The following is a 27,836-nucleotide window of genomic DNA, read 5'->3' as shown; positions in this document are numbered from 1 at the left end:
TTTAAGACCATCAAGTCCAACTGTTAACCTAACCCTCCTAAGTCCACCACTAAACCATGTCCCTAAGCACCTCATCCGCATGTCTTTTAAACACCTCCAGGGATGGCGGCTGAATCACAGAATCACAGGATCACAGAATCACTAAGGTTGGAAAAGACCTGTAAGATCATCAAGTCCAACCTTAAAAAAAAAAAACACCACACAAAAACCAAACCACAACACACCAAAAACCAACCCACCCAACACCACACAGCACCATGCCCATCAAGCCACATCCCACACTGCCACATCCACACGCTCCTTGAATACCTCCAGGGAGGGTGACTCTACCACCTCCCTGGGCAGCCTATTCCAATGTTTCACCACTCTCTCAGTAAAGAAATTTTTCCTAATATCTAGCCTGAACCTCCCCTGGTGCAACTTGAAGCCATTTCCTCTAGTCCTGTCACTAGTCACTTGGGAGAAGAGACCAACACCCACCTCTCTGCAACCCCCCTTCAGGTAGTTGTAGAGAGCGATAAGGTCTCCCCTCACCCTCCTCTTCTCCAGGCTAAACAACCCCAGCTGTCTCAGCCTCTCCTCACAAGATCTGTGATCCAGACCCCTCACCAGCTTCGTCGCCCTTCTTTGGACACGCTCCAGCACCTCCATGTCCTTCTTGTAGTGAGGGGCCCAAAACTGAACACAGGATTCGAGATGCGGCCTCACCAGAGCCGAGTACAGAGGCATGATGACCTCTCTGCTCCTGCTGGCCACACCATTTCTGATACAAGCCAGGATGCCGTTGGCCTTCTTGGCCACCTGGGCACACTGCTGGCTCATATTCAGCCAGCTGTCGACCAGCACCCCCAGGTCCTTTTCTGCGGGGGAGCTTTCCAGCCACTCGTCCCCAAGCCTGTAGCATTGCCTGGGGTTATTGTGGCCAAAGTGTAGAACCCGGCACTTGGCCTTATTGAACTTCATCCGGTTGGCCTCAGCCCATCGATCCAGCCTGTCCAGATCCCTCTGCAGAGCCTTCCTACCCTCCAGCAGATCAACACTCCCTCCCAACGTGGTGTCGTCTGCAAACTTGCTGAGGGTGCACTCTATCCCCTCATCCAGATCATCAATGAAGGTATTAAACAAGACCAGCCCCAAAACTGAGCCCTGGGGGACTCCGTTTGTGACCGGCCTCCAGCTGGATTTCACCCCATTCACCACAACTCTCTGGGCTCGGCCATCCAGCCAGTTTTTTACGCAGCGAAGAGTGTATCTGTCTAAACCACTGGCCGCCAGCTTCTCCAGGAGAATATTGTGGGAGACAGTGTCAAAGTCTTTGCTGAAGTCCAGGTAGACAACGTCAACAGCCTTTCCCTCATCCACCAGGTGGGTCACCTGGTCATAGAAGGAGATCAGGTTGGTCAAGCAGGACCTGCCTTTCATGAACCCGTGCTGGCTGGGCCTGATCCCTTGGTTATCCTGCACATGTCCCGTGAGCGCCCTCAAGATGAGCCTCTCCATAACCTTACCCGGCACCGAGGTCAGGCTGACAGGCCTGTAGTTCCCCGGATCCTCCTTCCGACCCTTCTTGTAGATGGACGTCACGTTGGCAAGCCTCCAGTCGTCCGGGACCTCCCCCGTTGACCAGGACTGTTGATAAATGATGGAGAGCGGCTTGGCAAGCTCCTCCGCCAGCTCCCTCAGCACCCTTGGGTGGATGCCATCAGGCCCCATAGACTTATGAGTGTCCAGGTGGCATAGCAGGTCGTTAACTGCTTCCTCCTGGATCATGGGGAGCCTATTTTGCCCTCCATCCCTGTCATCCAGCTCAGGGAGATGGATACCCTGAGGATACCTGGTGTGGCTGTTAAAGACTGAGGCGAAGAAGGCATTAAGTACCTCAGCCTTTTCCTCATCCTTCGTGACAATGTTCCCCACCGCATCCAGTAGAGGATGGAGATCCTCCTTGGCTCTCTTTTTGTTGTTAATGTATTTATAGAAGCTTTTTTTGTTGTCCCTCACGACCGTGGCCAGGTTGAGCTCTAGCTGGGCTTTCGCCTTCCTAATTCCCTCCCTGCATGACCTAACGAGGTCCTTGTATTCTTCTTCACTTGCCTGCCCCTTCTTCCAGAGGTGGTAAGTTCTCTTTTTTTCCCCAAGCCTCAGCATAAGCTCCTTGTTCAGCCAGGCCGGCCGTCTTCCCCGCCGGCTCTTCTTACGGCACAGGGGCACTGCCTGCTCCTGCGCCTTCAAGATTTCCTTCTTGAAGAAGGTCCAGCCTTCCTGGGCCCCTTTGCCCTTCAGGACCGTCTCCCAAGGGACCCTCCCGACCAGTGTCCTGAACAGGCCAAAGTCTGCCCTTCGGAAGTCCATGGTAGTGGTATTGCTGACCCCCCTCCTTACTTGGCTAAAAATTGAAAACTCTATCATTTCATGGTTGCTAAGCCCAAGACGGCCTCCGACCTTCACTTCTCCCACCAGACCCTCTCTGTTCGTAAACAGCAGGTCAAGCAGGGCACCTTCCCTTGTAGGCTCGCTTACCAGCTGCGTCAGGAAGTTATCTTCCACACACACGAGGAACCTCCGGGACTGTTTCCTCTTAGCTGCGTTGTACTTCCAGCAGACATCCGGTAAGTTGAAGTCCCCCACAAGAGCAAGGGCTTGCGACTGTGAGACTTCTGCCAGTCTCTTGTAGAACGCTTCATCGGCCTCTACGCCCTGGTCAGGTGGTCTATAACAGACCCCCAGCAGGATATCCGGCTTGTTGGCCTTCCCCCTCATCCTTGCCCATAAGCATTCAATCCTGTCATGACAATCATCGAGCTCTATACAATCAAAGCACTCCTTGACGTACAGAGCCACCCCACCACCTCTCCTTCCTTGCCTATCCTTCCTGAAGAGCTTATAGCCCTCCATCGCAGCACTCCAGCCATGCGAGTCGTCCCACCATGTTTCTGTGATGGTGACCACGTCATAGCTGTCCTGCTGCACGATGGCTTCCAGCTCCTCCTGTTTGCCGCCCATGCTGCGTGCATTGGAATAGATGCACTTGAGCTGGACTATCGGTCTTGCCCCCAACAATGGCATGTCACCCCTAGGCTCACCTCTGGGTAGCCTGGCTTCATCCTCTTCCTTCACCTCTCTGGGCAGCCTGCTCCAATGCCTGACAACCAGTTTCAGTGAAGAATTTTTTCCTAATATCCAATCTAAACCTGTCCTGATGTAACTTGTGGCCATTTGCTCTTGTCCTATCACTTGTCACTTGGGAGAAGAGACCAAGACCCACCTTTCTGCAACCCCCTTTCAGGTAATGGCAGAGAGTGATAAGGTCTCCCCTCAGCCTCCTCTTCTCCAGGCTAAACAACCCCAGCTGTCTCAGCTGCTCTTCATGTAACTACTGCTCTAGTCCCTTCACCAGCTTTGTCGCCCTTCTTTGGACACGCTCCAGCACCTCGATGTCCTTCTTGGAGTGAGGGGCCCAAAGCCAAACACAGTACTCGAGGTGCAGCCTCACCAGAGCCGAGTACAGGGGCACGATCACCTCCCTACTCCTGCTGACCGCACTGCTTCTGATACAGGCCAGGATGCCGTTGGCCTTCTTGGCCACCTGGGCACACTGCTGGCTCATCTTCAGCCGGCTGTCGACCAACACCCCCAGGTCCTTTTCTGCGGGGGAGCTTTCCAGCCACTTGTCCCCAAGCCTGTAGCATTGCCTGGGGTTGTTGTGACCAAAGTGCAGGACCTGACACTTGGCCTTGTTGAACCACATACAATTGGCCTCGGCCCTTTGATCCAGCCTGTCCAGAAGCCTCTACAGAGCCTTCCTACCCTCAAGCAGATTGATAGACCCGCCCAACTTGGTGTCATCTTCAAATTTACTGAGGGAGCACTCGATCCCCTCATCCAGATCATTGATAAAGATGTTAAACAAGACTGGCTGCAGTAAAATGGTCTGATTGGAAACCATGCTTAAGCAGTCAACAATATAATTCACTACGCAACCATTCAACAACACAAAGTCTTGGTAGATGTATTCAAATTCTGACAACAGTTTAAAAACCATTACAGACAGAACACACTGTGTTCCGTTATAAAATGTAAATCTCTTTAATAAAAAACACACCACAAATGCTACATCATCATATTAGCAGTCTGCTTCCCAATTTGTCCTACTGTCAATGACTGCAGAGAAAAACAGAGAACAAAGGGTCATGCATTGTATTATAAGTTTCCATAGCAGGTGAGCTTACTTCCCTAATGTAAGGGAAGAGAAGTAAACTTAGAGGCTAGAAATCTACTCTGGAAGTTGTAAATCCAAGAATGTTACAATTCATGGAGAAGCAGAAGGAGGCTTTACCACCTTATGATCTCCCATAGCTGCCATATATACATCATGAAACACCAGCAGGAGAAAATATTGCTTCTCTTCCCGGTATTGATCTTACATATAAAACCACCTCAGGAGCTGGCAGGGACTCAGAGAAGAGACTAACTTTCTCTAGGGAGGTAAAAACACAGGCCGTGCTATCATTCAGTATAAATTGCTTTTGCTTTTTTGAGCTTGACTCTCTGACCCTTTGTCCTGATTTTACACCACGGACTTTAACTGTTCACTTACAGTGATGTGCATGAGAGGGACCTTTGAGATACAACAGATAAAGAGATTTCAGCAGCTGGCACAGTATTTCGCATATTACTTTCTCAGAAGAAACAAGCAGAACGAACAAGCAGCAAAACAGATCAAAGTATTTGCTGCCAGACGGAAGAAAAGAGAATAGAGAATTTTGATTTCAATTTATATTCTGAGAAAATAACTGCATGACAAAGAGTTAGAGGGATCATAAATCAGTTAAATTGCCTGCTTTCCAGGCTCTATGGCTTCATCACTGGGAAGAATTGGGCAGGCTCTATGTCCCAAATACCAACATGTGATCCCATAATCTCCAGGCAATGACCTTGAGGCGCAATCCTTGCTGCAAAGCCAGCGCTGTGGAGGAGTCTCACAGAAGTCCTTGTTGCTCGTGTCCATCAGGAGATCTTGGTTCAGCTCCTGACCAGCCCACAGTGTCTCTGTTTGACAGTTCTTGGGACACTGAGGTCCAGATTAATCCCCCATACCTTCAGGCATCTTACTGAGGTGGTGATTGAATTAAGGCTCTCGCTGCCAGCCACCGTCTCCTTCTGCCGAGAAGGGGCAGAGAGAGGCACTCCCCGAAGACGGTGCCGGCCCACAGAGAGCTGAGTCACCCTGCAGAAACGCCACCATGATTTCCACACTGAGGATGAAATGCTGGCATTGCATTCCAGCAGCTAATTTTAGCAACTCACAGTTCACTGAAGTTTGATGGCTCAGCTAAGTGAGTAAAATTACGCAGCGTGAATGACGGTCTCTTTCCCCCACGTTATTTTCCCATCAGTAACAGGAGAAAAAGTTATAGTGGGATGAAAAATGAAATCCAGAGCTGTTGCCAATAAATTTCCCTGCATCTTCCAATATCACCTTTCTCTAATTAACAACAGCTACCAATGAATCTATATTTACCAGAAATTGTGTACACAATCAGCAGCACAAGTTCCTTATGCACGATCGTGGATGAACCTATGGGGTTTGTCACTATTTTAAATTATCATTATTTGAAAATTTCTTTTATTTCAAGGATTGTTTTTATAATAAGGTCACAACAGATACCTAAGTCTCATGGAGGATAAAAGTTGTTGCTTTGAAAGCTGTAGGAGAGTAAATTAAAATGCTTATTTAGAAAAAAAAGATTCCATTACAATAAAATCCGGCAGTGCATGCAAATTTCATGTGGTGTTTTGCAGTTTGTTCAAGCCAAATATTAGGCAGTAGTTTTCTAAGAGGCGTGCAGCTACTCTTTAACTAACAAATACGACCAGTTATTTTTACATGGAAGACAAAATACAGGTTCTGCCTTGCAATCAGCAGTTTGATGAAATGTATTCAATTAAAACAGAAGAAACAAAAAAAGAAAAAAAACCCTTGGGGGTTTTTTTGTTTTGTTTTGTTTTCCTTCAGGTATCAACATTTTACTTATTTTTTCAAGACTATGTACTAGATTTGGCTGCTTTGTAAATTCCCTGTCTGTCAAAGGGGATATAATCTAGAAGATTACATCATATTGCTAGCATGGCCCAGTTATTTCCCACACTTATCTTAAGTAAGACCAAAAAAAAAAGGAAGCCAAACCAAACAGAACTATCATCAGCTCAACTCATAATTGTACATCAGTTTGTATTAATATGCAAATATCTCCCAGATAGGTGTTGCATATGCCCATGATGAAAACAGAAGGTTTTACCTACTTCAAATTTCCCTAAAATGTGTGTAATATCTGTAAGTCATGTTCATTGCATTGGAAATGTGCTTCGAGACAGACAGTGAAAAGCTGAATTCTGTTCTCAGTTCTGCCACTGCTGAGCCATTGGTAACACGGAGAAAGTCAGTTCCCTGTAAACAACTATTTCTTATTCTTCATAGGACAAAACCTCTCAAAATAATGAGCTACACCTTCCACTCGTAAGGAATGCTGGCACAGCACCGTGGAGGTGTCATCCTGCTGGTGCTGGTTTTAATCTAGTTACTTTGGGTAACAACAGCCAAGCGGAGATCGACAGCCTGGACGGTGGCCACCACCACAGCCCACCACCACCTCCTCTCCCCTCCTCCTTACTCTTGAAGCCAAGAAGCCATGAAGGGATCTTGCTCTGACCCAGCTCTGGGCAAGAGGAAAAGGTATAAGGGTGTAACAGGGCTGGATGAAGCAAGACAAGGCCAGACTGTGAAAAAAGGAGGGAACGATGGCACCATCCCACATACCACTGTAATATTGGCATTGCTGGGCTTCACGTTCCCTTAGAATTGAGATACAGTTACGATACTGGTATGTTGCCCAGTGCTAATACCGTAGATAACTTTGAAAAGCAGGAACAGGTTGTTACGCCAGCTGAGCTAGAAACATGAGAAAGGAAGCTTTTACTCCAATGAAACTGTGATGAAACTATGTGCTGTATGAGCAAGCTTTGATCCCTTGCCAAAAACATCTGCTTTCCAAGACAATGCCATTCCTACTATTTGCATAAGAGATATAGATCTTCCCACTACTGCAAGTAAACCTTTGCCTTCTACCTCTGCCTCCAATCCAGGCATGATGGGCAGCTGCCAAAGCAGTGAGTGAGGCTGAGAATATAATTTTGTTTTACAAAGTTACATACTTTTAGACAGTATTTTCAAGCTCTTTGTTTAAGTTGTTTGATAACTTGCTCAGATATCACAACTGGAAATTATAAATCCAGCACTAGGCAATGCATTCAATGCAGAAAAAATTAAATGAATTCCTCTCTGGCTTTGATGAAGCACAAGTAGAGCTGGCATGCACTTGTATTATGAAAGGAGGGAGTTATGCTTTTTAATTATAAAAAATTAAAAACCAGAAAGTGTAAGCGCTTGTAACAGACCCTGATACACTGACCAGCAACCTCTCAGTTCCGGGTCCCACAGGCACGATCAGGAGGTGAGAGCTCAGGAGAAGGATGTCTGCAGCTCATGTTGGAGATGGCAACCCCAGGGTCCCGTTTACACCACCAACACAAGGTTGTACTCCGAGCAGAGGTCCAGGGAAGCGGATCTGAGCCTGTCAGTGCCACAGAAGGAGAGGCTGAGCTGTTTCTCTCTTCTTGAGTACAGTCATGGATAGGGTTTCAGAAGAAAAACACAGCCAGTATATGTCTGGATGTCAGCTCTATATGAAGACACCAGCAAAGAAGTAAAAATATACATGGGCTTGCCGCTCTGAGTTGTTCTCTTAACCCTAGGTCAGCCCCTACATAGAGACAAAGTAGTGAAGCAGTGTGGATGAGCTTACAGACATTTTGTGCCAAGGTGGGTTAAAAATTGAGGACTTCAGCTTCTCAGGCTGTAAATGTAGCAAAGAAAAGTGGGGCAAGAGAAGAGGAAGTATCTCGTGAAGCAAGAATAAACCACACTTTTAGCTTGGCTTTCACTGCAGCAAAGACATCCTCTGAAACTGCTAAATCAATGTTTTGATGTTCTCTAATGGAAAAACCTCTAGCTGTATTTTGTGCAGGACAACACTTTGTGACTCCGCTGTCACGCAGGGCACAGGGAGCCCTGTTGGGGCTAATTTAAATGGCTGACTTGTAAAGATGCTCTGTTGTGTTTGCTGCAGTAGGCAGAAGCTGTGAAATATCTCAGCCTGTATCCCTGTAGAAAGGACTAGGGAAAAAAGTAATGATCATTGTTAATTTTTAAATGTCTTCCTTTGCCAGTCTAAAAATATATCAGATACCCATCTAAAATAATACAGTTTGCAGACTGAGCCAGAGCACAGTCAGGCTACACATGGCAATAAAGAGAACAATCTTACACTGCCTCTGAGGGAAGCAGCAGTGAAGAGCATCTCAAGAGATCATTTACAGTCCACCCCCCTGTAATGAAACACCATCTAACATGCCTGAAACATCACTGAAAGGTCTGGCCTCACAACAGCAGAGGGACTGGGAATAATGGCAGCTCCCAGGGGAGCACAGCTCACTGCTCAGTGTCTACTTTTACTGCAGCCGGGGGCTGCTTGGCTGGTACAGCTCTGCCTGTCTCTCTGCATCCTCCCTGGGCAATGTTTGGGAGAGGTGTGGTCCACGTTCTCTCTGGTCTTTCACTCACAGCTGTTTGCGCAAAGCGGTGGATCCCATCCCGATTTTCCTGAACTTGTGCAAGAGACCGTGCAAGGTGGTAGAGACTGGATTCATCTCACATGGCGTGGGGAGTACAAGGTCTGAAAGGATGGTGTGTTCTGCATGCACCAGAGTGCCAGCCATCCTTCAGACATTGGCAGCGGTGGCTCCGCTACGCCTCCATCCGTATCGGCTGGGGAGAAGTCACTAATCAGCACGTGGGCACTGCCACTGCAACTCATCTCTGTGCTGGGCATGAAGCTCAGTAGCAACTGGGAGATGGGAAGAGTCAAGGTCAAACTCTAATATTTAATATTTTTCAGATGACATACTGGAAGAAGTTATTTTTAAACACTCTGACTTCAGTTTTCCTTGTGCACTCAGGTGCTTTTGAAGGAATTTACCGACTAGCAGAACAGCTTCTCTTTCCATGAAAAATTGCGAATGCCCATATTTCACTAGAAACCAAACTGAGTCCCTTCTAGGCTGCCTGAGGGCTAAGGAATTAGCATTTGCATCATTTGCCACAGATGCACAGGCAAAGTATTTATAGTATGATTAAATTCTCTGCTCCACCAGAGCCAAGACATGAATTCAGACAGACTTGTTTTACATCATTGGATAAGTGGGTAGCAATTAAATGGGTCATTCAACAACTGCAGCTCCTTTGTCAGGTGGGGCATGCACTTGTGCTGTTTGGAATGAGGTTCTCAAAGTCACTTTGGAGGATTTCATAGCAAAAGACCAGTCCTTTTCATGGGAATGACACTCTTTGTCCTGTGAGAAGCTATGAAAAGACGATCTCATTCTTCCTGCAGACAGCTTAGTTCCTGGTGCTTGGTGGCAGAAGGCAAAATTTTGCAGGATGGCCGTTTAGATCTGAAACTGAGAATATCAACACTTAACGATGGGAATTCTCAAATATCAGAGTGGGTGAGAAAAACACCTGAACCTTCAGTTTCTGCATCTGGAGGCGTAGGATTCACATTTCTAACTCTCCTTACAGACCTAGTTTTAAGCGTTCTTAACAAAAAAACCCTAATGAAAATTAATTGTACGCAGATTCTTCTTTCTGTTGATAAACAAGAACAGATTCCTGTACTTTACAGAGGCGCATCTACCTTCTCCAGGACAATAAGGACTGGAAGGACTGGAAGGACCTTCTGCAGTAACACCAGTGACATGAAGATAGTTGCCAGTAGAAATATGTAATGGCAAACAAATATACAGCAGATGTGAAACGCCTATGCTATCAGTAGAAATAAAGTTAACTTCAGGAAATGATTGTTCATTTTTGTAACTTCTGCCTTATATGTAGATGCCTGCCATTATTGTAGAATCAAAATATTTCACAGTTCTGACTATATTCTTTAACCTCAGAGGGAACTCAGTGACATGGTGAGGACAGGACACCTGCTTCTTCACTGGCCTCAGGAGGCACTTAGCCAAGGCAAGTGTACAGGCTTCAAGGATGCTCGGGAATACCAGTTATTCATTCCCTCCTTGCCTTTGTAATGCGGAGCTTTGCTGTGGACAAGAACTGAGGTAGAAATATGCCTGTTCTTTTGGGTGTGCTCAGAAAATCTGTAATTTGTAGAACATGCTCAGACTAACTGGTTTTACTATAACTGGTGCACATTTAGACCATTTTTAGGGTAGATGTACGCTTATGACTAGGCTGCATTCTTAGCTGAGTTACACCACTGCCATGTGTCATGGTTTAACCCCAGTCAGCCCCTGAGCACCACACAGCCACTCGCTTGCTCCCCCTCCCCGGGGGATGGGGGAGAGACTCAGGAGAGTAAAAGTGAGAAAATTACAGTAATGGGGCAGTTAGAGCAGAAGTCCGTTATCACTCATTAGAAGATTATTCAAATGTTTCTCCCAGGAAAGAGGCATCCCAGTAAGTTTGAAAAGCCCGAACCCTTTTTGAAATCTAAATCAGGCACTGCTGGGGAAAACCAAGCCAAAAGATAGATAAGGATGAAAGAACCGCACTGTCTTCTCTCTTCCTACCATCCACCACCACTGTACACCGATGAACACCTAAACTCAATTTTGCCAAGAGAGCAATGTAATTTATTCAGTACAAAAGGATTTTTTCTCACCTATTTATGGACTTTCTGAAATGTCTGCTAGCAAGACCATAATCAGTGCCAAAAATATCATGTGTGCTCCAATGACGAAGTTTTTTGTCATCTACACCTGTCAAGATGATATCAAACTGCAGTGCAGACATTGCAATACTGAACTGAAGTCGATAACTTGCTACTATAGCTTGTGACGTAGCCTTAGGAAAAAAACGCATTAACTTCTATTCATTATAATCTTAATATGAACCTCTGCAAGGAAAGGCATTAACTCTTTTCATCAAAAAAAGGAAAGCAGAGGTGAGACCTGAATGGTAAATGTGGAAATGGAAGGGAAAAAAGGGTCAGGAACTGCTGAGGGGTGGCAAGATGGAAAGTGGGCTGGTTTGGCCTCCGGGAATCTTCTAAGGGATACCACACATGGTAGAGAGGTGATTAAAAGGGGAGCAACCAAAGCCAAACTACATCCTATTTGCCCCAAGCTAGCAACACAACAGCCACCTTAGCTCAGAAGAATGGATAAATTCATGTATGTAGCCATATCTGAACAGGTTGATGTATATCCAGTAACTCCAGGAAAGCAGACCACGTATTTTTTTAAACTGCCGTTTTGACCCTGCAGAGGGAAATGACCATTTCTTTGACAGCTGGCTCACAAAAGTCAAAGTATTGTCCTTGTACGGCATGTACCAATTTACTTTTCCCTCTCCTTGAAAAATCTGCAATTTGTTTTTGTGATTGTGCCTGTTTTCAGAGACCAGGAACCCCCGACCACCGCCAAACTGACACACTCACAGGCAGCCCCGAGAGCACGGGCCTCAGCCAGGCTTTGGCTGGTACAACCCTAAGCCATTACAAATCCAGCACCAAAACCATTTCAAAGCCGTTTAACAGTGCTGATGTAACTGAAACACGTGCACAAGATCTGAGCTGGCACACGCTGAAAGGAGCAGCTGTAATCTTGTGCAGTCTTTGTGATACTGAGCGTATTCCAATGATGTTGGGTTAAACATAAAGAAGAAGGAAAAAGAAAGGTAAAAGCAGTTTATTCATAAGATTAAGCAACTGGGACCTCTAAAACACTCTTTTTATGGCGGGCTCACGGAGCTTTTCTTAAAAAAGGAGGCAGAGCAGGCTGAGCTCGCTAGGCACAATGAGTTTGTGGGACATCGCTGCTTTATCTTGCGCACCAGGAATCAAATCGTGCTACCTAAGTTTTAACACATCAGATCTCCTAGACGTTTAAGTGGTACCGGTCCAGATTCTTATCATCTTCACAAGCTCAGTGTTTCTCTGACAGTCTGGGGAATAACTAAATACCTAAATGGCTTGTGGCACTACCTGAGTGCAAGAGGTGCAAATCTTACCGGCCGGCCGCTGGGCCAGGCGAGCCAGAAAACCTGTGAGGGGAGATTTTTATTCCGAGTCGTGGTAATCAGGAGGCTAAGAAGGATGTGAGCATCAAGGATGCCATTGCAACTTGTTTTCCATGCAGGAGATAAGTAATTTCTGTGTCTAAAACAGAGCAGTGAATTTCATTGGGTTAAAAAATAGCCACAATAGCTGTCTTAGTGCTGCAGTAGATAAGCCACTTCAAACAATTTTTATAAGCAGCTTCAGGGATATAGTGGGCCATGGCATTTTTTGCATTCTGCTGTGCAATTCTGCTAACTTTGGTGTTAGAGGTTTTTCTTGCTCTCACTCCTCATCAGTCAAGGGCAATTTTGGAAGAGAGAAATTTTATCTGTTTTAATTCCTGCTCCTTAGTAAATTCTTTTGCTACACAAATATTGCCTTCAGCTACACAAATCAAATATTTTCTTCAGCAGAACTCAACTTTCCCTACCGTTGCGTACATTATAACTATATCTGCAGAGTGGATGTGCCCAGCCAGTCAAGGTTACCGGGCAGAGTTATCCGCAGGCAGGCAGCAGAAGGCAGCTCCCCATGCTCAGGGGAGGGTGCAGGACAAACAGCTCTCTGCACTGGAACTGCAGTGCCCAGGTGAAGAAAAAAACATCACGGGCTAATAATTCCAAAGATGGATAACACAAACTTCCTCTGTTAGCTGTTGTAAGGGTTTCAGTCATTCGAATCACCATTTTCTTGAGATGTGCAGGGACAGTCCGGCAACAGTAGCAACAGAAAAAGCAATAAAACCACTGTTCTGTTCATGAATTTTATGTCCAACAAGCAGAAAGGGAGAAGATTGAATTGCACAATCTGCTGCTGATCTGAAGAACTGCTCAATTTTCTAGATCCTTCTTATTAATTACCTGCAGTCATGTTCAGATGCTGCACCAAATATGTTTCTGAAGAGCAAGAACAATTTCAAACATTTGTTGGGCACAACTCTTTGATTCTTTCAACTTGGATGTGCCTTCAATTCATGACCCTCAGTTTAAAATTTCCTAAAACATGATGTTCTAAGGCACCCAAATGGATTTGGTGTAAAGTGTCTTCAGCCACAGGTATGGGGTTTTTAGGGTCTTAAGTAGGGATCCTGCTTTCTTTCACCTTCTGCTGCCCCAGCTGCTTTGAAAAATGATGCTCAAAACCACTCCACTAATTTCTACAGCTCTACCTCTGTTAAAAATGAAACAGCTTCATCATTATCCTGTAAAATGGAATATTTAATTTTGAGTAAAATGCTCCATACACTCTGGGTTGTTTCGTTTCCTTTGTGGCAAAAATAGAAATAATAGTGTGCAATCTAGGGAGAAATATTTTTTAATTTGTTTGAAGACTGCAAAAAAAAGCAATCTTCTCTTTATCCTGGGAAGATGTAAAGCCTCTGCTGGCAACAGAAACTGAAAATTACACAAAATTCAATATACAAAGACTGGCCTACTCATTTATTATGAACTGAGATATTGAAACACTTGGCAAACTTGCATAGAAGTTACGTTTTCAAGACCTGTGATTCATTATGATCTTAAGCAAGGTTAAGTTGCTTGACTCTTAAGCATGATGCACCCTTTTGTAGACCTAATGAGTGTGCTAGAAAAGTAGACACTTTGCAATTTTCCAGACTAAGGAGAACCAATAATTATATTATTTATTGCAAGCCATCAATTTTACTGCTCTGATGTTTTCTGCATCATGCCTGTAATTATAAAATAAACAGCAGACTCCATATGTCCTTCTTAGAATAGAAAAGATGGCTGAATACTGAAAAAGCCATGTTTTCTTATTCAAATCCTAGAGTCTTTCCAGTTTTGCCGTGTGTGGTGGTTTTTACTCGTCTTGGAAATATTCCCTGTAAATGGTTTTCTCCATAATGATGTGTGGCAATAGCTGTTCTCCATAAAAATGTTTCTACAAGGGAAACATTTGCGTCAAAACGTGGTGTTTTTTCATTATTGACCACATGTAATGTTTTATTTATTATGCCATAGTTTCAAGAGAGGCAAAATTTCCACTTTGAGAGCAAAACAGTGAACCTGTCTTTAACTGATCAAATATACAGGGTCAATAATAACTAAGGTAAGATGTTTCCAGGAATTTAACTGTTCTGAAGTTAAAACAACTGTGAACTTGTTCTTTTTATGGACTGAAGTGATGCTCACAAGTGGTTCCCAACCAAACAAAATGGCCTAAATTAGCTATTCAGAATAAAGGATTTCAAAACTGCAAAACCCACGAGCAACATGAAAATTTAAAAATGCAATTCCAGAGACTTTTGGACCTCAGAAAGCAAGCAGGTTTCTGTCTGTGCCAGTCAGTTTCTGTCAGTGCCACCAGCTACTTGGAGAGAAGAGCGCATCTGCAGTGGCCAGCCCTTGCCTGGTGCTGCGCTCGTGGGGAGGTGTCAGAAACGGGGCAGAACAGGAGGGGGAAGGTGGATGATCAATTGCAACCCGGGCTGAAAGAATAAAACAGCCCCAGGAGAAATTATTATACATTAAAGGCAGAGAAAAGGGAGTGTCAGGGCGAGCGACAGTATCACTCACCGTCTGAGTGTGAGTAGAAGGGGGTTCTGGCTTACCAGGTCAGGGAGCAAGGCTGAAATTACCAAGCAAGGGTATAAAATCAGGAAAAGCAGGGCCACCGCAGAGAAAGTAAAAGGGGTACGGGTTGTTTATGCGAGAGGGGGCGATGAGAATATAAACTAAAGCACACGGCGTGCCCGGGGCTGCACGAGGATCCTGCCGAGGCCTTTTGCGCCAGACTGGTGCAGCCGGGATGGGGACAGTAACCGGCTGCTTTGCCGGTCCCCCGCTGCGTGCCGGCTCCTGTGCTCGGGGGAGGGACAAGGAGGGACCAAACGTCCTGCTCTTGGGACCGATGTCTGGAGGCCAGGCTGTGGGCTGAAGGCAGGTTGGGAAAACCCCACTGAGAGCAAGGAGGAGCGGGATCCGAGGATGCAGCTGAGAGGAGACAGAGTTGTGCTGCCCTTCTCTGATCTCCATGGGAAGCACAACGGGGAGCATTTCTTTGACTCCTGCAAAATTATTGCAAAGTCCAGATAGTTCTGAAGTTTGATTTTGTGTTAAACTGAATGGTAAAACTCACATTCTGTCTTCCAGGGCTAGCACATGGCACGTCAATAGCCTTTTCCACCCATTTGTTGGAAAAAAGCTGGAGCAAAATACAAACGCTTTCATAAAACACAAGCAGGTGAATGTAATTTAATTTAAAATGTGACAAATATCTCGCATAAAACTTGAAGCTGGACATGAACTTTACTTTCCCTCTGAATGGCATCCCAACCTTTTCGTAAAAAAGTTTTCTTAGATTATATCCAGCCTAGTTTACAAAAAGTATCCCGTGTGTGCAATGGTCATCAAACCACAGATTTTAAATAGAGGGATTAGTGATAGAGCAAGATTCCCAGACCATATTCTCTTGATTTTCCCTGTCCTTGCATGTTCAGCCCTTCTTCCGCTGGATTCCTTTTTAAACCACGTCAGGTGACACAGCAGCAGCCGCTGCCCCTCTGAAGCCAGGGTTCCAATCATTCTTGTCTTCTACAGAAAGAATCAGCCTCCTGCTTTCTTCCCTGATCCAGAACTTCTGCTCTTTCCACAGCACTGAACTGAACTTTGGCTGCAGTCTGCCAAAATTTCAGGACTCCCATGAAAATTACTGAAAAGCAAATTTGTTGGAAGGAGATGAACAGAATGCAACCAGAAGCCTGCTTAGCAATGCTGTAGGTTGCCATTATGTCATTATGTTACCCCTGGCATACGCTAATCACTGAAGGAAAACAGTGTTCATCTCAAAATTCAGTAATGGTTTAAACTGCATACGAATAATTTCTTCCTTCTTAATTATAGACCCACAGAAACAACAGAGTTAGTTGTTAACCAGAAAGGTGGTCGGAGTAGTTTTTAACTAGATGAAAAAAAGAACCATCAACTTCTCCCAGCACATAAGACTGTTTCTCTCTTATTTTGCTGATTTTTTCTTTTCAAAAAGTATAAAAATATGAGAACCCCAAGCACACAGGTCAAGTGGATATTTACAGGCAGCCCACCATTTGAAAAGCATGCCATGTGTTCTTAAACAGCTATGCCTTGTCTCGGCTGGTGATACTCTCTATGGAAAATCCTTCATCTCCCTTGTTTTCTGCACCTGCAGCTGTAGAAAACCCTTTGTTTTAACCTGAAATGGATTCTTATTAACAACGAAAAAAGTGTGCAAACACTGACCACTGGCAAAGATACCATTTTAAGTACAAAGCACGCTGCAGCTCCAATAGAGAGATGCTGTAAAAATCAGTGTCATGCTATTCCTCCATTACATGGAAAATAAGAAAATAAGAATTAAATTATTCCAGGTAATTTCCAGAATGAGAGAAGTCCTCTGCCTTTTATGACAGAAATTACATTAAGGCAATTTTCTTACTGCAGAAAAGTCATTAAATGCAAATAACCAGGTTATTTTGTAATGGTTCTGATGTATTAAAATTGTGAAATACAGCCCAGAAGATGTGCATTTGCTATTGCCTACCCAACGCCCAAGAATAGATCAAGGCCGCCTTCTAAACATCCCGTTTACATTGCTTGCTTTGCACTGGGTAGCAGTAGTGACTATTTTCAGTTTCTGTTGGTGTCTCACACAATCTTACTCCTTGATAAGTGCCGACATAGCAGAAGTTTCCTCCTAGCCCGGGCACTAGCAGGTATAAGGTAAGTGTGATCTACCTGGTTGTGCCAAAGGGGGCAAAACAGACTGGGCAGTACTAAAGTGGGCAACATGTTACGCTAAGATTAGCGTGTGTCCTCAAAAATGAGATTCAAATCTCATGCTCAGCTCATATACAAGCCACCATAATTTTTGTGAAAAGGACATTCAAATTCATGTAGTCCCAGCTGCTATTTGACTATAAAGACATAATTGGAATTCAAAAACACAATCATTAAGTGCAGTTATGGCAATTGCAAAAAGGAATGTGGTACATTTACAAAATATCAACAATTCCCCTGTTTTTAAAAATGTCTTTAAGGTCAGTAGGCCAAAGAAGTACTTTAGAATCTGTTTAGCTGTGAAACCTATGCTAATACTGTATGGTAATTCATAACTGAGACCAATAAATGTCTGAAGATGTGCTGTAAGGATTCCCTTAGCAGATATAATGTGCTTTGTGCACATACAGGATGGGGAAATGCCAATTTCCTCAACATTTGCTTTGTATGTTGGTTAACCGTAATATATCTACACACCATCATGTGGTACAACTTTGTCCCTGAGGTTTTAGAAGCTCAGACTGATATTTAGACTGAATATACATCAATGAAAATTGTAAAATAGACACACAAGATCAAAAGCCAGAAATAAATAGCAACCTGATACATAGGTCACTGAATTAAGTTCCCACAAATGTTGCAAGGACATAAAAAAAAACCACAACCAAACCTCAAAAATTTCTTTATCTTCTCTGGATCTGTACAACATCTGCCAGAACTAGGGATTTTTTTTACAGTGTAATTGTAACATCTTCTAAGGCAAATTCTACATTCCTCATCCTAGAGGTATAAATTGAATACAGAAAAAAAATGGGCAAATGAAGTGGACAAACACAGAATGAGGAAACTGGTTCAGCTTCTCCCTTGGCTTGGATCTTGCCCGCAGGTGCAGAAGTTTAACAGTTTTGTAAGTGCACATGTCGTAGCTCCCAGGGTAAGCAGCCTGGTGTGGACTCAGTTTGCATCAGAACCTCAGTGACTTACAACCAGGCATGCTCCCAAATAACCTGATGAAGGAGTATTTGAAACAGAAAGCATCATCTTCAGTTGCAAAATGTAAGGAAATATGCAGGACAGACAGTTTTACAGGAAATAATTTTTCTGTATCGCAGAGGTTATTTGCTGTATCATAAATGCTGTCTTGCATAGGGGAGAGTAAAGGGACATGGCAGCTTGTAGCGCGAGGAAAGAAATAGCTGTATTTGAGCCCAGTGTGAAAGCCGCCTGCTTATTTGTAGGGTAAAGTTACATATATCCAGAATATTATCAATATTTTTATGGACTCAGGTGTCCAGAAGAAGTACTTACTGATCACATGTTGTGAGTGATCAATATGAGGCAGAAGGAGGACAGTGGTTTTGTAATGGAGAGAGGAACATCAACACGGTTACAGGAGGAGATGAGAAGTCAGGGGCATTAGGATTGTCTGTAAATGTGAATATGTCCTTTTATGCCACTGGAAGCTGTCTGGAGAAGCTGTCCCAGTGCGGAGGGGCACTCCTCTGGCAGCTCACCCATGAAGCTTGGAGGTTCACCTCAGCTAAGAAGGACATCAAGGAAACCTGTGGGGCTGGACACGCCAAGCAACAAACACTTGTGCAAAGTACTTTGTTGTGATTTTCCTGGGGGTGTAGAGGCAGCTCTCAGCTACCTGCAGAAGGCAGAGGTGTAGCCAAATGGCTCTTATTCTCCTTCCAGACCCACATGAGATGGGTTAAGAGTGCAGACTTGCTCCTTGCAAAGCAAGGATGTGCCAGACTGGTCTCAGACAACTCGTTTGTACATGGATCAGTGTCTGAGCGTCAGGGACATGGCACATGCCCACGTGTGCACACGTACACACACAGTCATGGGAGTGGCATTGCACAGATTCCTGTAAGAACTGCTGCAACATACTTTTGGGCTGTGTAGATGCAGGACATGGAAAGCAATCTTTCAATACTTTCTACTCTTAATTTCACTGCTTTATTTCTATTAGAGATCAGAAATTACTGTGGCTTCTGTCCATGTTGTACTGAAATGTCCAGTCTCAGTCATTGTTACCGACTTGTCACAAGCGCTTACTTCACCCCTTACACTAAACTATTTCAGACTTTTAGCAGGAAAGAGAGTTAAACAAATGCCCAAGGGTCAGTGCTTGCTGTGTTTAAGGGCCCAAAGCAGAAAAAAGAGGAACTTGTTTCCTTGCTCCTTTCCTTGTCCCTCAGCATCTCAGGTACTTTAGGCCCTTTGGATATTATAGAACAAAATTCAGAAACACCAAATAAGTGTATCCTTTACAGTCATTACTCAAAGGCAATGTCATGTAGGTAATTGGTGCACTGGCTGCTACTGGGACCACAGCTAGAAAGCTCAGCAGGGGCTGCAAAACATGACCAACGTGGAGTATACAAACTCAGCAGGTCACCCTGCCTCAGACGTCCTGCTGTATTAGCTGGATGGTACCCGAAATTGTTGATATAAAGCTAGCTAGGATGGGTTTAAGCAACACTTCAGGCACCACATTGTATATACACCATGAGTGGCTGCTGGTTATATGAACCAGCTGGCCTCAGAGCTGTCTGGGGAATATTCTTTTCTCAGTGTAATTTCTTCTTTTCAGACTGAAAAATTCTCATGAAAAGCATATATTTTTTCACAAGGGCTATTACAAAAATGGCAGAGTGTCGATCTGTCTGATTTAATCCAAGAGCTGACACCTCAGCCGTTAGTTTGCAGGGCAGCCCTTTGGCTCTCCGTGGTCTCTGACGGCTGCAGGACGAGGGCTCAGAGGCAGCGCCTGCTGCTGGGGCTCAGTCTGCCTCTGCGAGCCCAACCGCCTCTGTGCCATGGAAAGGTCTAATTCCTGCCAAGTCCGATTTGGAAGCCAGCACACTGGCACCCAGCTGTTGATGTCAACTAGGCTATTATTTCATTAATCCGTAACTGAGTGAATTGCTTGGAAATGATGTGATCTAGGAAATGGTGTGACAATTCCCAGATTTTCCATTGCATTGGAAAAAGATTTCTTTCTATTGAGAATGTGACAAAGTTTCCTGGTTTATATATCTTTCAGAACTCCTGACTACACACATATAAGCATTTTCCCAAAGAGAAGCCAAATGTCACCTTTTGCAAGCCAGTGAGCTGATGTTCTTTGAAAACTCATGAGAAAGGTGATGCTGGCTGCAGTTCAGGCCAACTTTCTGCGGTCATGAATTGCACAGATGCTCCTTAAATACGCTTTTAGGAAACCCAGAGGAGAGTGAGGACTTCGCAGGGCTGCCTAGGACAGTCAGGGGTAGGGATTGGTAGCAGCTTTAATCTCAACAGCCCATGGGAGGAATAAAATGGTGGTGAGGACCCCCCCAGCACCCAGCCACCCAGCACCGCTCTGGAGGGAGGGAACTCTCTGTGGCTGGTGCCGGATGTGTTGCTGCATCAGCAATATTCCCAGCAGAAAACAAAGAGAAAAAACGAACTCATAGTGTCATTTTCATCCAGGCCCTGACACTGTTCAAGTGTTTCTCTTCAAACAGTCATTTCTCACCCTGCTTTCCCAGGGGCACAGGTAACTTACTTGTATGAGAAGGCTTCCCCGGGCAGCAGCCCAAATGCAACAGAAGTCTGTGCTTCCTAATGGACATCAGCTGGAGTGAGAAACTCTTTTTAATCCTCCCTTTTTCAAGAGATTGTGTTCTTAATGGTTTGGGACTAATCTGGTCCATGGATGTCATTAATACTCATTTGTCCACGTGTCCATGCACCACCACAGAGTGAAAACAAAGAAGTCCTTGGATAGTCAGTTGCCGTTGAACCTACAGGAAACTGTTAAGCCAATGTGCTCTTCTGCCCTTGGAAATCTCTTCCAGGCACTCTCATCTGCTTTGTTCTTTGGTACCTGTTTCTGTGACTTTCCATTTACATCTTACAGTGTTGCAATCTCTCACTCTTTTTGTAGGGATTTCCACAATAACTGGTATCTGTCTGAAAGCTGGCAATCTTGCCCTTCTGTATCTGAACGAATGCTGCCAGGTTTCACCGTATTTTACAGCAGTCCCTTTTCCAAAGAAACAAACAGGAGGCAGCATACCCAGAAATTTCAGAAAATGGAAGTTAACACCTTGAAATATGCACGAGGGGGAAAAAACCTATACACTGTCAGGATTGCCTTCCTCTGAGCTTTTGTGACCAGTGCCACTTTTGCTAAATGCATTTTCAGTCAAGTCTGTCTGTTCCCCCCTCTTTCATATAAATAGCCTCAACTGCTTGGCCGCTAACATTCAAACATAACAGAGACGTAGAGATTTCACATTACCTGCAAGCTTTCTGAAAGTAAGCTGCAGAAAAAACGTTCAAATACCCCTTCACTCTTGGACAAAACACTTGGCTGCATAGTTTTAGTGAGCCATGGGGGAAAAGGCTCTGCTTTTCATTGTGTTTCTTGTTTCTGAAGAAATGGCTCAGACTTTCCTGCACTTTTCAGCACTCTCTTCCATGTACCCACGCTGTCCAGTTAACATTTAATAGCTATGTCCAAACTGCAGAACTGATTCACTTGTGTTTCCTCACAATTTTTAAGTTTTTAAATTTTTTTTTAAGTTTTCCTTAAAGTTTTGCCATTGGATTTTCATAAACAGCTGTGTTTGTTGAGGACCTGGGATATTTGTGTATATATGTGTGTGTATATATATATATATATGTAGATGCATACATATGTATGCAAGCAGGTGTAAGCAAAAAGTTAAGGAAGGAAATAAAGATGTAATACAGGCTTCTCCAAACAGTTCAGGAAGCAATTTTTCATGCAATTTAAAAAAAGCCTGTCACAGAAAGGCTGAAGACAATCATAGTAGTTAAAGATGTGCAAGAGAGAGACAAGGAGTGGAAAAAATAGTAACACTTCCAGCTTTCTATCCTCACAGGAGCTTCAGACCTGTGAAACGCATTCCATGTTTAGATGGAAAGAGAAAATAGAACAAAACAAGTGAAGCACAGAGTCAAAAGATTTTCAAAGGATGTTACCTACCTCAAGCATACAGGAGCTGACCTTATTTCAACACGTTAGCAATAAGCGTTTGTAGTATTTAACAAGTAATCCCCCATCTTCTTGAGATTTTGAACCTGTCAAGAGCATAATGAGTGAAAAAATACATTTGTCATTGAGGTGACATTGTGCCATTCGACAAAAGAACTTAACATGATGGAAAAAATGAAACAAAGGTGATAGCAAGGCACTTCCATTGAAAATGACTCACAGCAAAGACTATCGTTTTAACCTGGCTATTCCAAATAACATCACACAGAGGGGATGACAAATGCTTTGGTCAAAATATATCAAACACTTACAGGTGGAAACATTGACTCTAGTGTTTCCCAACAAATCTTCTCAAGTACTGACTACAGTTCTGGAGAAAGATGTGAAAGTCAGCTTTGGAAGAAGACTTCTTCCAGGAGTCTGTTTGGAAACAACGACAAAGAATGGGAATATTTTTGAGCCATCTGTCATGATTGCATTATCCTCCTCATGAGAAGGAACAAATTTGCTGCTTAAAATGTGTGAAGAGGCAGAATGGTGATACCCTCCTCAAAAATAAAGCCTTATGTGGAGGCTGGGGGACCAGAGGAAGTAATGTCATTTGACAACATCCTGCCTCCTGATCAGGAGGAGCAGCAGTTAGAGCACACGGCAGGGGCAGGACTCCAACAAGCATGCTTTGAGCTATAGCTACCCTTTCTGAATTGCCTGGAACATGATGTGGACCACCGTAGTAGTCTTTAGTCCTATTTGGAATTATCCTGACAATAAATACTCTCGCAACTCCCATGATAATTCCTACTCCTTAAACTCTTGATGCAAAGAAAATATTCTTGCCTTGTAACAACACTGTCTTTTAAAACCACCTTGTGTTGACAGATTCTGAATTCTCTGTCCTCCGTGGGTTAAAGAAAGAAGAGGTGAAGAGCAAGTGGCTACAGAATTGTATATAATTGGCTTAATGCACAGTAAGAAAGAAGCCTTTTGTCACTGAAATCTGAAGCTCAGAAAATTGGCTCAGCTAAAGTTGGTGGTGAACAGACCCGCAAATGTGTGATGGATGGGCACCGAGCTGTGAGCAGAGCAACCTTCTCATCCCCACCAACACCACGAGACAAAACCTTACAGGAGGCTATGCCCAATTATTTTTATTCACAGGTGCAATCACGCTGAACTCAAAAGAGACACCTGAGTGAAAAAAGCAGGATTTGATTCTGACTGAAACCAAGCAATTGTTTTAAGACAGACTACTATACACAGACATTCAGTGCTTCCATGACTGAATGCATGCAGGTTATTACCATGTGTCAAATTTATGCTAAGGCTCCTACTGCAGGTAAATGAGGACAACAGGAAACATACTCTATGCTGAATGAAAGTGCAACGCTTCTCCATAATTAACTTTTCAGTCTTCTCACTCACAAAATGAATTAATCTAAAATACTGGGAATTGGATTTTGGTTTCAGTTCTTACTTTAAACCTAAAACACCCCCATAAGCTGGATTTAAATTTGAAATGTTTACTTAAGTGATTGGGAGTTCAATCATTTTTAGATTATCAAAATACTGTGGGCTAAGTGATTAATTTAAGTAAGAAAAAAGAAGAAAATCTAAGTATTTATAAGTCTTAATTTATCTAGTAAGATGCCCAAGGTCAAGATAAAGAGAGCATTCTTTTGTTACATTACCATTGCCTTTGGAAGACACCAATTACTGAAGACACTTTACAGCTAGTTAAAAAATGACTTGGATATTTCATACCCTTTTTTCCTTCAACCACATAATTTTGGCAGTCACAAATAGGTGTCCTGGGTGACGTTTCATCAAAGCCACGAGGAGCTTTGAGCTCACATTAAAAGGCAGCTTTTACATTCACATTTGAATATTATTGTTATCCAGTGAAAATATTAGCAAACGGCTTTCTTGAAGCCATGATAAGAGAATATCAGAAATACATAAGCAGACAGTTTTTCTCCTTTTTTACCCCTGTACTGTTAAGACTTTCTACAATTTTCCACTTATGGTTAACCTGATTATTTGAAGGGACATGTATTTCTTATATCTAAAAGTTAGCCTTCATCTGTCATCTTTCCACAAATCGTCAAGCCACTTCTCATGCTTAAAAATGGGGAGGAGATCTACTAGTGAGCCTTTAGGTCTCGTTTTAGTCCCATTTTAAAGATCTGAATGAAGATTAGATGATGCAGCAAGTCTCCCGTTGGCCCCGTGCCATCAGACCAGATGTCTTTCCCAGGAAAGAGAAAATATAACCCCTCATCTGCTGCTTCAGACCAACGTTAAGAACTTCAGCAAGAATGAAGTAGTTCAGAAGGACCTTTCTTTAAACCTGCCTTTACTGGAATAAATGCAGTTGCAAGTAGAAGGAAATGCAGTTCCTCTACCACTATTCACCTTTTTCTTTTTCCTTGCCAATTGAACCTTACCGTGAACCTTTTATCAACAAAGTATGGTAAGTAAGTATTTAACCTTTACGCAGCACTTTTAGTTATTTTGCTGCATTATGTGCAAAGTAATCTATCATTCCCAAACTTTTAAGCGTCCTTCAATGCCACCTCAATACTGTGAGATTACTAACCTAAATGAGAGTTTAAGGAGTAGGAATTATCATGGGAGTTGCAAGACTATTTATTGTCAGGATTTTCTGGTAATGCCACAGACAAAATTGCTATACCATCGTGGATCCTGGGGGAGTTACTGATTTTATTATTTTGTTACATCCAAGAGCCCTCCCTATGTGCATTCAGCTCCATGAAACATTCGTTGTTACAGGACAGAAAGATGAAATTATTAGAAAGGGCAGTGATCAACTGCATTTCAGTGAACTCTAAGCACAGTATCTGTTGAAAGAGGGAACTTAGGGCTTTGAAGAACAAAAAAGGCTCTGGTAAAATACTGGTCATTCCAAGCTACGTGGTCACGCCTCTGTCCAACCATGGTGGCCTACTGCACTTCATACTATACTGTTTCCAAGTTTGGACAGCTGCGAATCCCCTAGCAAAAGAAAAACACTTTATCTTCACAAGTGAAATTACACTTCAAAAGCCTTTTGGTATAACACTTTTCTTATGGTAGTTTACTAGCAAAGAGAAATCTTCCCATATTTTTAAGACAGTATCATTGTTGTTGTTATTTATTTATTTATTTTTAAATTTCTGCTGCAAAGAATAGACGAGTTATGTGAAACAAGAATTTCTTGAAGTTAGATGCAAAATCCAGGGCAATGCTTAAAGGTACGTTCTGTGTCTTGTGCCATGAGCATGAAGAGACAAAGTGCTGCCTCTTCTGTTAATCTGTAGCTCCAAAGCACACAGGATTTTGCAAGGAAGCCAGCCAGCATACAAGCCCTGAGACAAAACTCATCTTTCCAAGGGGCTGGTTCCTAAAGTCCTCTTATTAAGGGGACATTCTAAATAGGTTTTATTTATATTTCTGCATTCAGAATATATTCCTAATAAAGCTGGAAGAGGGTTATCCACTGTGCTTGGATAGTACAAAACAGGTAAGACAAGGCATGTACTGTAAGAGAAACCCATTAAACCAAGTACCTGTATTTCCACACAGTTTAAAATTCTGGCTTTCAGCAGATCTACACTAACAAAAGCAAGTTGACATAGTCTTATATTTTCATATTACAATTACTAAAAACTCCTAACAGCTTTCCTAACAAGATTTGAAAAGCAATATGGGTGGTAAAGCATAGGAATCTGAATTTCATCTATTTACTCCACGTTAGTAATGGATCTTCATTTCCAGTTTGCGAACGTTGGGATGGAATTTAGTTCAGTATGGATTTTATTTATTTTTTTAACTTCCCTCTTTTCCTTCTGACTTCATTAGCAGTATTTGATCTGTGCTCAAATAACCAATTCTCCTAACATGTTGCAATCCTGCATTTCAGAGGGAAAAACAAATGAGCAGGGATATGGTACAGAACTACTTTTGAAAGGAACGAGCATAAAATACTTAAATCCTGAAAGACAATTGGCAAACAACCTAGTAAATTTGTGATGAACAGATTCCAAGTGTAGCTGTCCTGTTCCAGACTTGTCTCCCTAAAGATTTGCTCCTCTTATTTCCTAGAAAGGGCTTTTTTGTTTCTTCTGATGCCAGTGTTCCAGATATAATTTGTTCTTTTTACAAGCCACTGACAGAGGAATGCAATCTTCAGGTGGTTGTATAACTATACCCTTGCATACATGTGCATTTGTTGCTTCAAAGCCAACCATTGGCAAGACCAGCAAGGAGGCTTGGAGTGTGACTGTAACAGTGTGCTTGTTTGGGTTGGAAAAGCATTAGAAAATCCCTGGATCACCTCCACTCATATCGCAAAGTAGTCTCTGAGCATGTGAACTGGCTTCCCTCCAGATGACACCAACTTGCAGGAGCGGGCCAAAAATCCTGCTAGTAGACTTTCAGCCTGTAGGACTGGACAATTGCCAGTTTGAAGGACATTGCCCTGAAATATCCTTCATGTGCAGGTGCAGCACCCTCAGAGCTGTTTGCTCCACGCACCCCCCTCCATCACTTACTGGGGGAGATGCAGACTTCTCACCTGCAGCTGTAAGAGCCATAACTCACCTGCTGAAACATGGGGACTCTGCCATGTCTCTGGCACCCAAGAACTCAGAGCACTGTCAGTGTCAATAAGGCTAGAGCTTACCTGTAATTAAAGTTACTTCTGTAAACAACTCCTGAGGAGCTGAACAGGGAACGCACTCCCTCCCACATGCTCAGAGCCCCTTACTAGAAGAGTGATTACCTGGTTTCTGTTCACCCGATGACAGGACCCTATCAGTCCTGTGGGTCTGGGACTGAAGATTGAAAAGAGGTGTTATACAAAGTAATCTCAGAAACACTTGGAAAGCCTGTTGTTGTCTCAGAAGATGGAGATGAAAAGCAGAATACTCTGATTTGCCTCAGAGGCAATGTTTCTGTTTAAATCCTTGTCTTATGGCAGCTTTCAGAAGGATAAGTTTTGACTATGTAGCTGTGAAAAGAGGGGAGATTTTTAGGATAGAGAAAGATCTGGGAAACGAGACATTTTCACCCAGAACACGATAGAGGAGAACTCTCTTATTCGACATATGACAAGGCTGGGAAGGCAACTTTGTGCCAATTTGAAGAAACAGACATTTGAAAAAAATGTGGTAATTTTTTGTGTCAGGCTTAAACATCTCTGTTTGACTCAATTTGTCTTAATTTCAAAGTTTTTTCCAGAGTACACTCCCTGAATTACCAAGCCACGATTCTCAGCCAGCAATGCAAAATATAAAAAGATGGGCTATGCTATGTAGCCTCAACTGAATGAGTCCAGGGAAAATTAACCTAACGAGATGTTATAAGCTGCTTGCCATTTAAACAGAAAATTGACTGTGTGTAGATGCTGTACTCTCTGTAGAAATGTATATTGCGTTGAACTCCACTTTGCTTCAAAAAATATAGTTTATCTTTCTGTCACACAAAACATGACAATGAGCTGATTTATGCTTTGGCATGAATCCCATTATATTCCAATTCCAAATAATAAGTAAATAAATAAAACTGAATAAACAAATGCTGAGGTCAAAAAATATCTTAGTGAGTATTATAAATCTGCCATCTATTACAGTGCATGGCTCTTGTGTTCTGAGTTGGCTCTTTCATTCTAAGTTTGAATCTTTTTTGGCCATAGAGAAATTTGTGAAAACATTAACAAAGACTGTAAGTTAGTCCCAATGGCCACAAATTCATGTTTTGTGAGGAGGGCACAGAAGGGTGCTATCAAAAAACACCTCACAGTGATGTCCATCAAGCTTAAAACCAGGCCACTGTTCACGCATTGACTGT

Source organism: Gavia stellata, chromosome Z (assembly GCF_030936135.1).
Source record: "Gavia stellata isolate bGavSte3 chromosome Z, bGavSte3.hap2, whole genome shotgun sequence".
In the NCBI taxonomy this organism is placed as follows: domain Eukaryota; kingdom Metazoa; phylum Chordata; class Aves; order Gaviiformes; family Gaviidae; genus Gavia; species Gavia stellata.
This window is presented reverse-complemented; position numbering follows the sequence as displayed.